Consider the following 15,276-nt stretch of genomic DNA (forward strand, 5'->3'; position numbering starts at 1 on the left):
TACACACAAGACAACGTCGAGGTATTTACTTCCCTCCTACTTTTCCCCCTTCTCACAACACCATGCTGCCTTAGCATTCAAGAGGCTGAGGCAGGAGGATGGTGAGTTTGGGGTCAGCCTCCGGAGCCCTGACTCAAGAAAAAGAAAAGGACAAAAAACGCTCCTTATAGAGACTAAGAAGAATTTGACAAGTCCCCCGGGCGCTGATACAGGGCTTCCTTTGCGTGTGGCGCTCAGTAAATGATGAACTGCTGGCAGTCAGGCATTTGACTACCAAAGCAGAAAGGCCTCTTACATTTCCCAACAACTTTACATAGAGGAACTAGCTCATGCTCCACTTTGGCCAAAACTGTCCCCACTGTTTTTATCAGATGCAAACAGTTCCTGTCCCACGTGTCTGAAAATTCTGAAATTTATCTACTCAATTACGTATTAATGACTATATAGCAAATTACTTTATAAATTTGAGTCTGACGGTTTGGTGAATTTTGTAGAAAAAAAGAAAGTGAAGATTTCAAATGAATCTCCAAACCATAATGAACGATTCAGAATTAGGTATGAGCAAGCATTTGGTAAGTGGATTTCAAGGTGTCCCATTCAGCATTTGGTGGAGAGTCAGTTGGAAAGAGCTATGAAAACCGCATGGAAACAAGCACTTGGGAAGCAGAGGCAAGAAAATTCAAGTTTGAGATCAGCCTGGGTAACACAGGCTCTGTCTTTAAAAGAATAGAAAATAAAAATAAAAATAACTCAGGTATGGCTTAATCCCAGCACTCAGGAGGCAGAGGCAGGTGGATCTCTCTGAGTTCGAGTCCAGCCTGGTCTACAGAGTGAGTTCCAGGACAGCCAGGCCTACACAAAGAAACCCTGTCTCAGGGAAAAAAAAAAAAAAAAAAAGGATCATTTATCTACATTGGCATTCCACCCAGCTGATGGAATTCCAGGAGCTTTTAATGAATTAAAAGCTGCATTAGCCTGAAGAAGTCAGCCAAGTGTCTAAGCGGTTGGAAAATAATTATGTGCACAGTAGGACAAGAAGCCACTTAAGCAATACTGCTGCTGTTCAGTCGCCAGCTTTGCTCCTGCCAAATCTGTGGTCTGTATACGAGAGCATGTGGAATGGATGCCATATGCCCAACACAACACAGAAGCAGGCCCGGGAGAGAGGAACATCCAGGAGGGAATGCTCCCATCAGGGTGTATAAACATCACAGAGGAATTTTCAAAAGAGCCATGCCACGTGGAAAATGGATGGGAATGGATAATCCCGGGAGATTTATGCATCACCACGGCACAAGATGTATAGTTAATGATCGTGGAAGTCAGCCAGCTTTTGTGGGCTACTTTCATGAAATGGCCCCTGATCTAGGTTTAATTATTCTTATTAATTGTATTTATTTTGTGGAGAGTGTGGGGATGTCAGAGGACTTGGGGTTCCACTCTCTCCTTTTACCACGTGGGTCCTGGAAACCAAACTGAGGTTGTCAGTCTTGGCAACCAGTGTCTCTCCTTGCTGAACCCTCGCAAGCCCCTTGATCTAGTCTCTCTTTTTGTTTTTGTGTTTTGTTTTATGTGTGTGGGTGTTTCACCTGCATGTATATCTGTACACTATGTGCATGCCATTGTCCATGGAGGCTAGAAGTGGGAATGGATCCCCTGGAACTGGAATTACAGATGGTTGTTAGCCACAGTGTGGGTGCTAGGGATCAAACCTAGCTCCCCTGGAGGAGCAGTCAGTGCTCCTAACCACTGAGCCTTTGCCTCAGTCCTGTGATCTGCTAATTATTTGTTTGTTTGTTTGGTTGGTTGGTTGGTTGGTTGGTTGGTTTTTGGAGACAGGGTCTCATTGTTTAGCTCTGGTTGTCCTGGAATTCACTATGTAGACCAGGCTGGACTTGAACTCAAAGAGAACCACCTGCTTCTGTCTCCCAAGTGCTCAGATTAAAGGCACACACCACTATAACAGGTTTGATCTATTCCTGAAGTACACTTTTTTTATTTGTTTTTAATAATTTTTCTCTTTTCCTCCCATGGTTGGATATAGGACCTTACACATACTAGGTAAGCGCCCCACCAATTGAATACCCCCTCAGTTCCTCACTTAAAATATTTTCTCCCTAGTATTTAATTGTTGTTTTTATTTGTTTGATGGTCATGAGTTAAAACTCACCCTTAATTATTAATACAGGGCAAGTTCAAGGCCAGCCATGTGTATTTGATTGAGACCCCTGCCTTTTAAAACAGAAAGAAGAAAAAGAAATTGAATTCTTTTCCAGAATAATTATATTGTTAAGGTGTTAGTCTTTCAGGGTTTTAGAATTTAGAGGCATTTTATCACTAAGGATTATAGCCTTTGGGATTGTGTCTTTGGGGATCATAGCCTACATTCACCACCATCACGATCATAACAGTAACAAGAACAACTTATTTTGATAAGCGTTTTCTAAGACATCTTTGTGTCTTCATATTATAGCTCAGAGAGTTTAAGTGACCCGCTCATCACCATCCTTTGCTTGGTCTACTCTGGCTCCCCCAGCTCACCCGCAGCTGTGCCCGCTGGGAGTTCTGTTTTCAAGAACGAACCTAGCAAACATTCCGCTCTGTGTACAGCAGGCTCCTCCGGGGCAGGAAGCGTCGGATAGTGCTGGAATTTCTAATCCTTAACATGTCCCTATGCGTGTTGACTGGTGAGGGAGAAGAGAAAAAAGCCTGCAGCAGCTGTGGTGTGGTTTGGGTTTGGGTCTAAAGAACGGGTTATCCGGGACTTCATTTCATTTGGGTCACTTGAGGCTCAACCGATGCCCAGGAGAGAGGCCAACGCGTCATCGCTTACCCGTTACCTTTTCTCCACAGCCTTCCTCAGCCACCAGGGCAGGCGCCTGCTCCTGGTTACCGTGGCAACCGTGAGGAGCCCTAGCCAGTTCCGCTGCTGCACTGACTTCTGCAGCCCTAGCTGAGATGGAGCGCTGAGGACCGACAGACGGTGACAGACCCCTAATTCTTCATCCCTTCCTCGCTGCTCTGGACCCCGAGAGAACGAGGGAAGGCATAAGGATGAACGAAGGGTGCCTCGGGGCCTCCGGATGAGAACCTTTGCTGGGATTCTGGCTGGAAGGTGGAGCCGCCACACTTAGGATGCACGCAGCCACAACAGCAGCACCTGTGTCCTGAGGACCAGCCAATCTGGGCAGGCAAGCTCTCACCGGCGAGGCAGATGCGGATGTGAAACCCCAGTCCGTAAGTACCATCAAATCTCCCCCTGGGTGTGCAAATCTCTTAAAGGAAAAGGTTTTGTGTCTTGACACCTTAAGAAAAAAATCACATCTTTCGATTGTGTATGCCTTTCCTTGCTTTTCTGACATATATGAGATTCTTGGAACAAATCTGTCTGCCTTTAAACGCGTTGCTCTCTTAACCAGTGGGAGCTACACCCCAGTATCCGTGTCTCCTTCACTGCACAACGCCCCACCGGCCGATAACTATGCACCATAAGCACACGCCCGAAAGACTGAGAAACACAGCACTCAGTTTCTCAGCCAATGCCGTCCCATTATCTTTAGGCTCTTCCCCCGCCCCCACCCCAATCAAAGAAATAACATCCTTAGGCAAGCCGGTGGTATGCCAGATGTCAGAGGACTGCCCCGGGATCCCCACGGCACCGTGTCCTTTCTGCGAGCTCAATGTGAATCCATTAGCTCATCCACAGGCGACAATTGTTACACTCAGAGGGACATTTATTTCCGTCCAGTAGAGGGCGCCGGCGCTCGCCTACAGAGCTCGGTAAACAGGCCAGAGATGCCATCCCCACACCCGTAGGCATGCACGTGCCCCTGGCTGCGGAGGACCCGGCGCAAGTCAGCCTCTGTGATCGTTAACAAAGGGATGGTTATGTTGGTTCCCCCCTGGAAGTCAAGGGAAGGGCAAAAAGACTTCCGGAGCACGGCGTTCGTTTCAGAAGCGAATGAGCGTGTTTCCAGGGCAAAGTACTTTCTGTATACCCAAATGTCCTCTCCTTCCCCGTCAGCCCCTCCTCCCCCAGCCCCTAGTCCTTTCTTACGGGACCGTAGCGCTGTGATGGAGTGTTTACAGTTTACCGTGTTAGGAAGACAGGAGACAAAACAAAGGGGAAGGGGAGGGGGGAACCTAGTTGGAATGAACGGTAACCGACCGCTGCGCGACTGGCCCCTGCAGGAGTCCGCCCTAGCTGCGTGTTGGAACACCTGCAGGGGTCTCCAGCCGGGGACATTCTGACTTAGCTTCCAGGTGGTTCTAAAGCACCGAGGTTGCCCGCCACCATTCTAATCAGGTGACGTATTTCCAGGTGAACTCGGCACTGGTTTAGCCTCTCAAACATGCTGCTGCTGGAGGGCGGGAGGGGGTATATTATTATTGTGATGTGTGACTAGCCACCGTGTGGAAGAGAGCTGGCAGCATCTTTGACTACCTGGAGCAGCTGAGGGCGAAAGGGATGTGTCAAAGGAGGGAGGGCGCACCTCTCTCAAAATGGGCTCCTTCTCCGAAAAAAAATGTTCTGACCTATATTCCAGACTAAGGAAAAAAGGAACTGTGGGCCTTTGTGGGGCTGTAGAGGGAAAACTGCAAGGGTCTGTAGAAATGGATTCCATGCCTGCGTGCTTATCAGAGTCACACCTGTGACTGCCCCGTTCCGCAACTGGAAAGAATGCAGGGTGGGGGTGGGAGGGTGGGGTGCGGGGATTTATGCCTGCAACTCCGGCACTTGGGAGGTGGAAGCAAGAGGATCATGGGTTGAAGGCCATCCTCAGCTACATAGCAAGTTTGAGGCCAGCCTGGGCTACATTAGACCTTAAAGAAAGAAGAGAGAGGGGAAGGAAAGAGAGAGAAGGCAGGACTACGATAGCCATTTGAACAAAGGAAAAAAGCAAATAAAATGACCTAGAAATTATAGTCTTAATCCTTTTCAAGACTGAACTCATTACGACTTTAAATCCCTCCTACACCTAAGGGAAATCTTAAAAATGGCCTTTCCCTTAGAACTGGAACACCAGGGCAACATCCTCTTCACACACACTCTGGCAGACCGGGAAGCAAAAAGCGTCCTGGAAACTTTGCATTCTAAAGCTACCTCATAAATATTCATTCATAAGTCATAAATGCTGGGAAGCAGGTGGGAGGCAGAAAGTGCACAGCCAGTTCCCCTAGGCCTGCAGTGCTCACTGGGTTAGGTAAGGCCTCAGACTCCAGGCCTGAAAGGTCAGGACTGTGAATAGCCTATGAAGCCAGGGCCGCCCGTGCTGCCTGTACTTGAGAGGCAGGGGTAGGAAGGAGCAGGAGCTGTCCTCCACTACACGTTGGGTTCTAGGCTATCCCAAAGATATGTGAGATTCTCGGAAGCCAAAAACTAAACAAACAAACTGCAAAGTGTGACCTGGTGCTAGTATTTTTCCCATCATAACTTTCTAAGGCTCTCCCGTTAATTTTGATTAGACTGAGAAAGGGTTAAAATCTTCATGGGGGTGGGGGTGCAAAGACAGTCCTGCCTATTCTTTTTTTCTTTTCTTTTTTTTTTTCAAGACAGGTTTTCTCTGTGTAGTTTTGTGCCTTTCCTGGAACTCACTTGGTAGCCCAGGCTGGCCTCGAACTCACAGAGATCCGCCTGCCTCTGCCTCCCGAGTGCTAGGATTAAAGGCGTGCGCCACCACTGCCTGGCCAGTCCTGCCTATTCTGAAAGCCTGGCCTCCATCATTCCCGTCATAGATTGGAAAGAGAATTAAGTAGCCACATAAAGAGCGGCCACCCACCCGACTGGGATCACAGGGCCTCCTATGCCAGACTGAGGGGGGCCAGGAAGATTCCCTCATAGAATGGCTGGCCACAGCTCTCCCACATACTGTACCAGATTCCTTTGTCTCCGTGTTCCCAGCTAGTGACCTGGACAAACCTCTCCTTGTGCTTATCTAACAAGCAACCCCAGTTACAACCATCTCCATCCTTCCCTTTACTCATTGTTCTAGTCTCTTTGCACACACACACACACACACACACACACACACACACACACACACGTTGCTTCCTGGTGGAGACTGCCTCCACTTACCCTGGGCCTCCTACAGGGTTTCCCCAGCACTCACCCAGCACAGGGAGCTGTGGGCACCCTTTGCCTGGGCACCTCTGGGCTCTTCTGACAAGTTCTGTCAGACAGGTGGCTCAGGGTAGCTTCTGCTAGCCAGCCCCCAATACCCTTTTCTGATTGGTCCCAAGGCAGGATACTAACCTTACAAAGGCTGCCTGGCCCCTGGACAGCTAAGTCAAGAACAGTACATCTGGGTCTCATCTCTCACCAGCCCTTCCCACCACAGCCTCCAAGACCTACTCGCTGAAAATGACAACACACAACCACACACAGCCCAGGAGGAAGTGTCCAGTAACTCGGCTGCATGCATGCCCCAGCTCACCCTCAGAAAGAGCTTCCTGAACTCAGAGGGGGAGGCCCCAGGAGACTCAGACCCAAGTTGATACTTTAGCAAACTAGACTGTGACTCATCAGTGGGCCAGAAAATCTATTTGACCATAACTGGCATTTTAAAAAGAAAAATTATCCAAGTGTGTCGCATATATGGAGAGGAGGTTTTATTGCCTGAAATGTGTGTATTGGTTTTGTGTTTATGTATGTGTGTTGTACGCTGAGTCATGAACATTTGTTTTATTTATTTATTCTTGGAGTTAGGGACCAAGTCCAGAGCCCCGCCCATGCTAAGCCACACCCCCAGGCATCAAGATTCAGTTCTTTATGTCGGTCACAGTCAAGCAACCCTTATGCTCATCCTCCCACAGTGAACCCTGAAGAAAGCTAGAATTGAGTCACAATAAGCTCGGAAGGAGTCAAATTCCAGAAGAGCTGACAAAAAATAGAATTAAATATTTTCGGATCCTTTTAGTGCTGGGAATTGAACCCAGGGCCTTGCACATGCTAAGCAAGCATTTTACCACTGAGTGAAGACTGACTCGGGCCTTTTGACGGCCCGGTCCTGAGGGGCCTTTTCCTGAGTGTGCTGATGTGAGAGCCGAGTCAGAAGGGCTACGAGCCCCTGTGCGCACCACTCTTGACACAGCGAGCCAACCCCTTTGTTTTGTTTTTCGTGTTTGTGTGGAAGAGCTGAGAACCGAACCACGGCTCTGAATGTGCTAAGCCTGGGCTCCACACTGAGCTACTCCTCGACTGAACAAACTTCTCATAAGGCATTTGGAATCACGCAGAAAGGACAACCAGAACCTTTCACTGTATTTTTACATTTCAGGACATTGCCTTTAGTTAGGGAGGGACGCACATGTTCCACAGTGCTTGTGCAGAGGTCAGAGGTCAACTTTTAGGAGTTAGTTCTCTCCTTCCACCATGTGGGTCTTGAGGATTGAAGTCAGGTTGTCAGGCTTGGCAGCAAGTACTTTCACTCTCTGTCTAGCCCTGGCTGTCCTGGAACTCACTCTGTAGACCAGGCTGGCCTTGAACTCACAGAGACTCTCCTGCCTCTGCCTCCCCAGTGCTGGGATTAAAGGTATGTGCCACCACTGCCTAGCTAATGTTCTTATTTTTATTAGAATTCTATGCATATCTACTCACTGTATGTTTTATTTATATGACATTCCACAAAATGACTAAATTTTAGTGAAAGAAAACATTAGCAATTGCCTAGGACTAAAGCTTTAGAGAATTTAATGATAAAAAGGCAGAAGGAGAATTGTAAGACATTAGAATTGCTCTTTTTTGTTTGCTTGTTTGTTTTTTAGACAGGGGTTTTTCTACATAGCTCTGGCTGCCCTGGAACTCTTCATGTAGACCAGGCTAACTTCAAATTCATGGAGATCTGCCTGCTTCTGCTTCCAGAGTGCAGGAACTAAAGGTGTGCTCCCCTGCTGATTAGGAGTTTTTTAAAAACATTAACAGAGGTTGAAGTAGGAATATTGCCACATTTGAGGCCAGCCGAGGTTACAGACTGAAACCCTAGCTCAAGAGCAAAACATAACATCAAATTAAAATAAAAAACCTTAACACACAATGTTATGGATTCTTCAGGGTAAACCTCTCTCGTCTGTTCTGGGTTGCTTTCTGCACTGGTCCAACTTGGAGGGAATACAACATGATAATACATAGGGAAAGCCTGGGATACATCCAGAGACAATATTTCAGAAAAGAAAGTGAAGCCCAAGCCAAACCTGGGTGATTGGTGGCTCATATATGGAGCTCCAGTCCTCTGGAAGCTGGAGTAGGACCTTGTGTGTGTGTGTGTGTGTGTGTGTGTGTGTGTGTGTGGTGTGTGTGTGTGTGTGTGGTGAGAGATTTGGCAGAGAGAGGTTTTGAGATTCTATTGGGATCTACACAGAAGCAGTATCTTTGGACTGGACCAGGTGTCAGTTATTTTGTTGGTTTCACTATGTGGCTATAATTTGCACTTTTAGGTCAGTCAAACCAATGTCAGTGCATACCTGCCTTAGGTTTTTGTTTGTTTGTGGGCTTTGTTGTTGTTGTTTGTTTGTTTGTTTTTTGAGACAGGGTTTCTCTATGTAGTTTTGGTGCCTTTCCTGGATCTTGCTCTGTAGACCAGGCTGGCTTCAAACTCACAGAGATCCGCCTGCCTCTGCCTCCCGAGTGCTGGGATTAAAGGTGTGCACCACTGCCGCCCGGCTTAGTTAGGTTTTTATTGCTATGAAGAGACACCATGACCATGGGACTCTTATAAATGAAAACATGTCATCAAGGGGCCTCGCTTACAATGTCAGTGATTCCATCCACTATGATCATGAAGGGGAGCATGGCAGTGTGCAGGCAGATGTGGTGCTGGAGCTGAGAGCCCTACATCTTGCAGGCAACAGGAAGTTAACTGACTGTCACGCTGAGGGAAGCTTGAGCAAAAGAGACCTCAAAGGCCACCCCCACAGTGACACACTTCCTCCAACAAGGCCACACCTCCTCATAGTGCTACTCCCTTGGGGGCTGTTTTCTTTCAAACCACCACAATACCACAGGTCAGGAACTTATATATGCAGCACTTGTGGCAGCGCCGGACAACTCCGAGAAGGGAGCATCACTGTACCGTTTTTCTCATTTAGAGTCTTTGCAATTCTGACACCATGACATGGGTAGAGGTGTTATGTAGAGTATAGGGAGGTAAGCATTTGAACTCTTCTTGGTTGTGTAATAAGTCGTCACTCCCATCACGCTTTCTTACCAAAACTTGGGTTCAAATTCTGACCATGATGCTCATTAATTATGTGACCTTGGGAAAACATATTGGTGTCTCTCTAGCTCAATCACCTTATAGTACTTTATAATCAAATAGGGTTGGCAATGACATGGGTGAGGTTGGTAAGGGGTGGAGCTTATGGGCAGTTGTTGGGGGTGGTGCAAATAACAGAAACTCTTAGGCTACCTCTTGGAAGGGTGAGGAAAGTTAGAGAGAGGCTGTGAATTAGCTCATGAAAAGGTGGTTTCCAGGTGTCAGGAAGGATGAGAACCACGACAGGGAAGGGGATCTAAAGGTGACTAGCTCTCTCCTAACAAAGGCTATTAGGGTCCAGCCTCTAATAATCTTTTTCCAGGATTTCTGGAAGAGACGATACCAATGAGGAGAAATAATCTGAGGGAATGGATCTAAGAACACCAAGCACTTTAGTCCATTCACTTTATTCTTCTCATACAAAATTCTATCTACACAGCTTCAATTCTATTCTCATACTTATCTCCTCTCTGTCCCTTCTCCTCCTGTCCATCCTCTCATAGTTCTAAGTTCTTTCCATCTCGTTCTCATCTTCATCTTTGTCTTCGTTCATATCTCCATCCTTGTTCCTTCCTCTCTACTCACCCCGTGACCTATCTTCACACCTACAATCAGCAATCCTCTGGCCCTGCCACTTTCTGGTTAGGCAGGGTAAGTCTGCTCAGAGCTAGGAAAGCTGTCTCATAGCTTGATGCACCTGGTATGTAAAGACCCTTTTGTTCTAAGTAAGTTGAGGGTGCCACTTGGGCTGTGTGAGAAAGGGGGGGGAGGTCTGAGCTTAATTTGCAAAAGAAGCAAAATACCTACCATCTGCCTGGCCTAGGTGGTGTCTCCATATGGATATTTACCTAGCAGGTGCTCTGGAGAGCTTATTCTGTCTGCCGTTTGTCCTTGGATACTTTTGTCCAGAGCTGGCCCTGGCTTTGTATGCTTGCTAAACGAGATAATTACAGAAAGCAGACATCTGAATTCTAATGTTAAAAAGAAGAAGCAAAAAGCCGGAAGCAGGAAGCCTTGCCTGCATGACTGTATCCAAATACCTTAGTTGTATATGCCAAGAAATGATCACTCCACACTGTCTAGAAGTTCTTAGGAAAAGAATCAACTGGGGATTCTTATGACAGCACACATGAAATTCATAGCAGAAAACAGCTGATATATTCAAAAAGACAAATAACACCAAATGCTCCTTGAGCCTTGGCTTCCTCTTGAAAAATTCCTTGATTCTTCCAGGTAATAGCTTTGCCGTAGTCAGCTGAATTCCTACTTCATATTTCTGCATCCTGCAGCACTCTCCCTCAGTATTTTCTTGGTTGGAAGAACTTACCCTGGTGTACCAGACTTTTTCTTTTTTTTTTTTTTTTTTTTTTTTTTTTTTTTTTTTTTTTTTTTTTTTTTTTTTTCGAGGAACGATTAGGATATATTCATGCTAAATTCTTTTTTCTTTTTTTTTTCTTTTTTTTTTGTGATATATATTTTTTATTTTACAATACCATTCAGTTCTACATATCAGCCATGGGTTCCCCTATTCTCCCCCCTCCACGCCCTCCCCTTACCCCCAGCCCACCCTCCATTCCCCACCTCCTCCAGGACAAGTCCTCCCCCGAGGACTGTGATCAACTTGGTAGACTCAGTCCAGGGAGGTCCAGTCCCTTCCTCCCAGACTAAGCCAAGTGTCCCTGCATAAGTTCCTGGTTTCAAACAGCCAATTCATGCATTGAGCACAGGACTTGGTCCCACTGCCTAGATGCCTCCCAAACTGATCAAGTCAATCAACTGTCTCACCTATTCAGAGGGCCTGATCCAGCTGGGAGCCCCTCAGCCTTTGGTTCATAGTTCATGTGTTTCTATTCATTTGGCTATTTTTTTTCAATAATTGAGTAAAACTGAAATTTATTATATGCCACAGTCGTCCTAGGGACCTCCATGCTATATATATATATAGCCTTTATGGTTCTATGGGTTGTGGTCTGATTGTTCATTTTATATCTAGAATCCACCAATGAGTGAGTACATACCATAACTGTCTTTCTGGGTTTGGGTTACCTCACTCAGGATGATTTTTTCTAGTTCCATCCATTTGCCTGCAAATTTCATGCTTTCATTGTTTTTCTCTGCTGAGTAGTACTCCATTGTGTATATGTACCACATTTTTTTCATCCATTCTTCCGTTGATGGGCATCTAGGCTGTTTCCAGGTTCTGGCTATTACAAATAGTGCTGCTATGAACATAGATGAGCATGTATCTTTATGGTATGTATCAGCATTCTTTGGGTATATGCCCAAGAGTGGTATGGCTGGATCTTGAGGTAGTTCGATTCCTAATTTTCTGAGAAACCGCCATACTGATTTCCACAGTGGTTGTACAAGTTTACATTCCCACCAACAGTGGAGGAGTGTTCCCTTTGCTCCACATCCTCTCCAACATTGGTTGTCATTGGTGTTTTTGATCTTAGCCATTCTAACAGGTGTAAGGTGGTATCTCAGAGTCGTTTTGATTTGCATTTCTCTGATGATTAAGGATGTTGAGCATTTCTTTAAATGTCTTTCAGCCATTTGTAGTTCTTGTTTTGTGAATTCTCTGTTTAGCTCTTTAGCCCATTTTTTAATTGGACTGTTCAGTGCTTTGATGTCTAGTTTCTTGAGTTCTTTATATATTGTGGAGATCAATCCTCTGTCAGATGTGGGATTGGTGAAGATCTTTTCCCAATCTGTTGGCTGTCTTTTTGTCTTATTGACTGTGTCTTTTGCCCTGCAAAAGCTTCTCAGTTTTGAGAGGTCCCATTTATTAATGGTTGTGCTCAGGGTCTGTGCTGTCGGTGTTTTATTTAGGAAATGGTCTCCAGTGCCAATGCGTTCAAGAGTGCTTCCTATTTTCTTTTCTATTAAGTTTAGTGTAACTGGATTTATGTTTAGGTCTTTGATCCACTTGGACTTGAGTTTTGTGCATGGTGACAGATATGGATCTATTTGTAATCTTTTACATATTGACATCCAGTTATGCCAGCACCATTTGTTGAAGATACTTTCTTTGTTCCATTGTATAGTTTGGCTCCTTTGTCAAAAACCAGGTGTTCATATGTGCATGGATTAATGTCAGGGTCTTCAATTCGATTCCATTGGTCCGTATGTCTGTTTTTATACCAGTACCAAGCTGTTTTTATTACTATAGCTCTATAGTAGAGTTTGAGGTCCGGGATGGTGATGCCTCCAAGGGTTGCTTTATCATATAGGATTCTTTTAGCTATCCTGGGTCTTTTGTTTTTCCATATAAAGTTGAGTATTTTTCTTTCCAAGTCTGTGAAGAATTGTGTTGGGATTTTGATGGGGATTGCATTGAATCTGTAGATTGCTTTTGGTAAGATTGCCATTTTTACTATGTTAATCCTACCTATCCATGAGCATGGGAGATCCTTCCATTTTCTGATATCTTCTTCAATTTCTTTCTTTAGAGATTTAAAGTTCTTATCAAAAAGGTCTTTAACTTGTTTAGTTAGTGTTATCCCAAGGTATTTTATATTATTTGTGGCTATTGTAAAGGGTGATGTTTCTCTGACTTCTTTCTCAGCCCTTTTATCATTTGTGTATAGGAGGGCTACTGATTTTTTTGAGTTGATCTTATATCCTGCCACTTTACTGAAGGAGTTTATCAACTGTAGAAGTTCCCTGGTAGAGTTTTTGGGGTCACTTATGTATACTATCATATCATCTGCAAATAGTGAAAGTTTGACTTCTTCCTTGCCAATTTGTATCCCTTTGATCTCCTTTTGTTGTCTTATTGCTCTAGCTAGCACTTCTAGTACTATATTGAATAAATATGGGGAGAGTGGACAGCCTTGTCTTGTTCCTGAATTTAGTGGTATCGCTTTGAGTTTCTCTCCATTTAATTTGATGTTTGCTTTTGGCTTGCTATAAATTGCTTTTATTATGTTTAGAAATGTTCCTTGTATTCCTATTCTTTCTAAGACCTTTATCATGAAGGGGTGTTGGATTTTGTCAAAGGCTTTTTCAGCATCTAGGGAGATGATCATGTGGTTTTTTTCTTTCAGTTTGTTTATATGGTGTATTACATTGACTGATTTCCGTATGTTGAACCATCCTTGCATCCCTGGGATGAATCCTACTTGGTCGTGATGGATGATTGTTTTGATGTATTCTTGGATTCGGTTTGCCAATATTTTGTTGAGTATTTTTGCATCAATGTTCATGAGGGAGATTGGTCTGTAGTTCTCTTTCTTTGTTGCATCTTTGTGTGGTTTGGGTATCAGGGTAATTGTAGCCTCATAAAAAGAGTTTGGTAGTGTTCCTTCTGTTTCTATTGTGTGGAACACTTTGAAGAGGATTGGTATTATTTCTTCTTTGAAAGTCTGGTAGAATTCTGCACTGAAACCATCTGGTCCTGGGCTTTTTTTGGTTGGGAGACTTTTGATGACTGTTTCTATTTCTTTAGGGGTTATTGGTCTATTTAAATGGTTTATCTGGTCTTGATTTAATTTTGGTATTTGGTATTTATCCAGAAAATTGTCCATTTCTTCCTGGTTTTCCATTTTTGTGGAGTACAGGTTTTTGAAGTATGATCTGATGATTCTCTGGATTTCCTCATTGTTGTTATGTCTCCCTTTTCATTTCTGATTTTTGTGAATTTGGGTGCTCTCTCTTTGCCTTTTGGTTAATTTGGCTAGTGGTTTGTCTATCTTGTTGATTTTTTCAAAGAACCAACTCTTTGTTTCATTGATTTTTTGTATTGTTCTCTTGTTTTCTATTTCGTTGATTTCAGCCCTCAATTTGATTATTTCCTGGCGTCTATTTCTCCTGGGTGAGTTTGTTTCTTTTTGTTCTAGAGCTTTCAGTTGTGCTGTTAATTCATTGGTATGGGATTGCTCCATCTTCTTTATGTGTGCATTTAGAGCTATGAATTTTCCTCTTAGCACTGCTTTCATAGTGTCCCATAAGTTTGGGTATGTTGTACTTTCATTTTCATTGAATTCTAGGAACTCTTTAATTTCTGTCTTTATTTCTTCCTTGACCCATTGATGTTTCAGGTGGGCATTATTCAGTTTCCATGAGTTTGTGGGTTTTCTATAATTTTTGTTGTTATTGAGTTCTAACTTTAAGGCATGGTGGTCTGATAAGATACAGGAGGTTATTCCAATTTTTTTGTATCTGTTGAGATTTGTTTTGTGTCCAAGCATGTGGTCAATTTTTGAGAAGGTTCCATGGGGTGCTGAGAAGAAGGTATATTCTTTTGTGTTAGGATGGAATATTCTGTAGATATCTATTAGGTCCATTTGAGTCATAACATCTGTTAGGTCCTTTATTTCTTTGTTAAGTTTCAGTCTGGTAGATCTATCTTTTGGTGAGAGTGGTGTGTTAAAATCTCCCACTACTAATGTGTGGGGTTTGATGTGCGTTTTAAACTTTAGTAGTGTTTCTTTTATGAATGTGGGTGCTTTTGTATTTGGAGCATAAATGTTTAGAATCGAGACTTCATCTTGGTGGATTTTTCCCGTGATGAATATGTAATGTCCATCCTGGTCTCTTTTGATTGATTTTAGTTTGAAGTCTATTTTATTAGATATTAGGATAGCTACACCAGCTTGTTTCTTAGGTCCATTTGCTTGGAAAACCTTTTCCCAGCCCTTTACTCGGAGGTAGTGTCTGTCTTTGGAGTTAAGGTGTGTTTCTTGTATGCAGCATATGGATGGGTCCTGTTTTCTTATCCATTCTGTTAGCCTGTGTCTTTTTATAGGTGAGTTGAGACCATTGATATTGATGGATATTAATGACCAGTGATTGTTAATTCCTGTTATTTTTTTGGTTGTGTTGTGTTGTCCTTCTGTGGTGTATGTTGGTGTAGGATTATCTATTGCTTGATTTTTCATGGATGTGTTAAGCTTCTTTGGGTTGAATTTTCCCTTCTAGTGCTTTCTGTAGGGCTGGGTTTGTGGACAGGTATTGATTAAATCTGGTTTTATCCTGGAATATTTTGTTTACTCCGCCTATGGTGATTGAGAGTTTTGCTGGG

At 44.0% G+C, this 15,276-nt stretch overlaps 1 protein-coding gene across 1 annotated transcript in view; it reads left to right on the forward strand.

Moving 5' to 3' along the window:
- The first annotated feature begins 2,725 nt into the window (after nt 1–2,725).
- The window catches only part of Mical3 (microtubule associated monooxygenase, calponin and LIM domain containing 3), a 217,716-nt gene continuing 205,165 nt past the window's right edge, over nt 2,726–15,276 (forward strand). Inside the window, exon 1 of the mRNA XM_037204182.1 lies at nt 2,726–3,237. The gene's annotated coding sequence lies outside the window, so the exon portion shown is untranslated. The remainder of the gene's footprint in view (nt 3,238–15,276) is intronic.

This window comes from Peromyscus leucopus, chromosome 3 (assembly GCF_004664715.2).
Source record: "Peromyscus leucopus breed LL Stock chromosome 3, UCI_PerLeu_2.1, whole genome shotgun sequence".
Lineage (NCBI taxonomy): Eukaryota > Metazoa > Chordata > Mammalia > Rodentia > Cricetidae > Peromyscus > Peromyscus leucopus.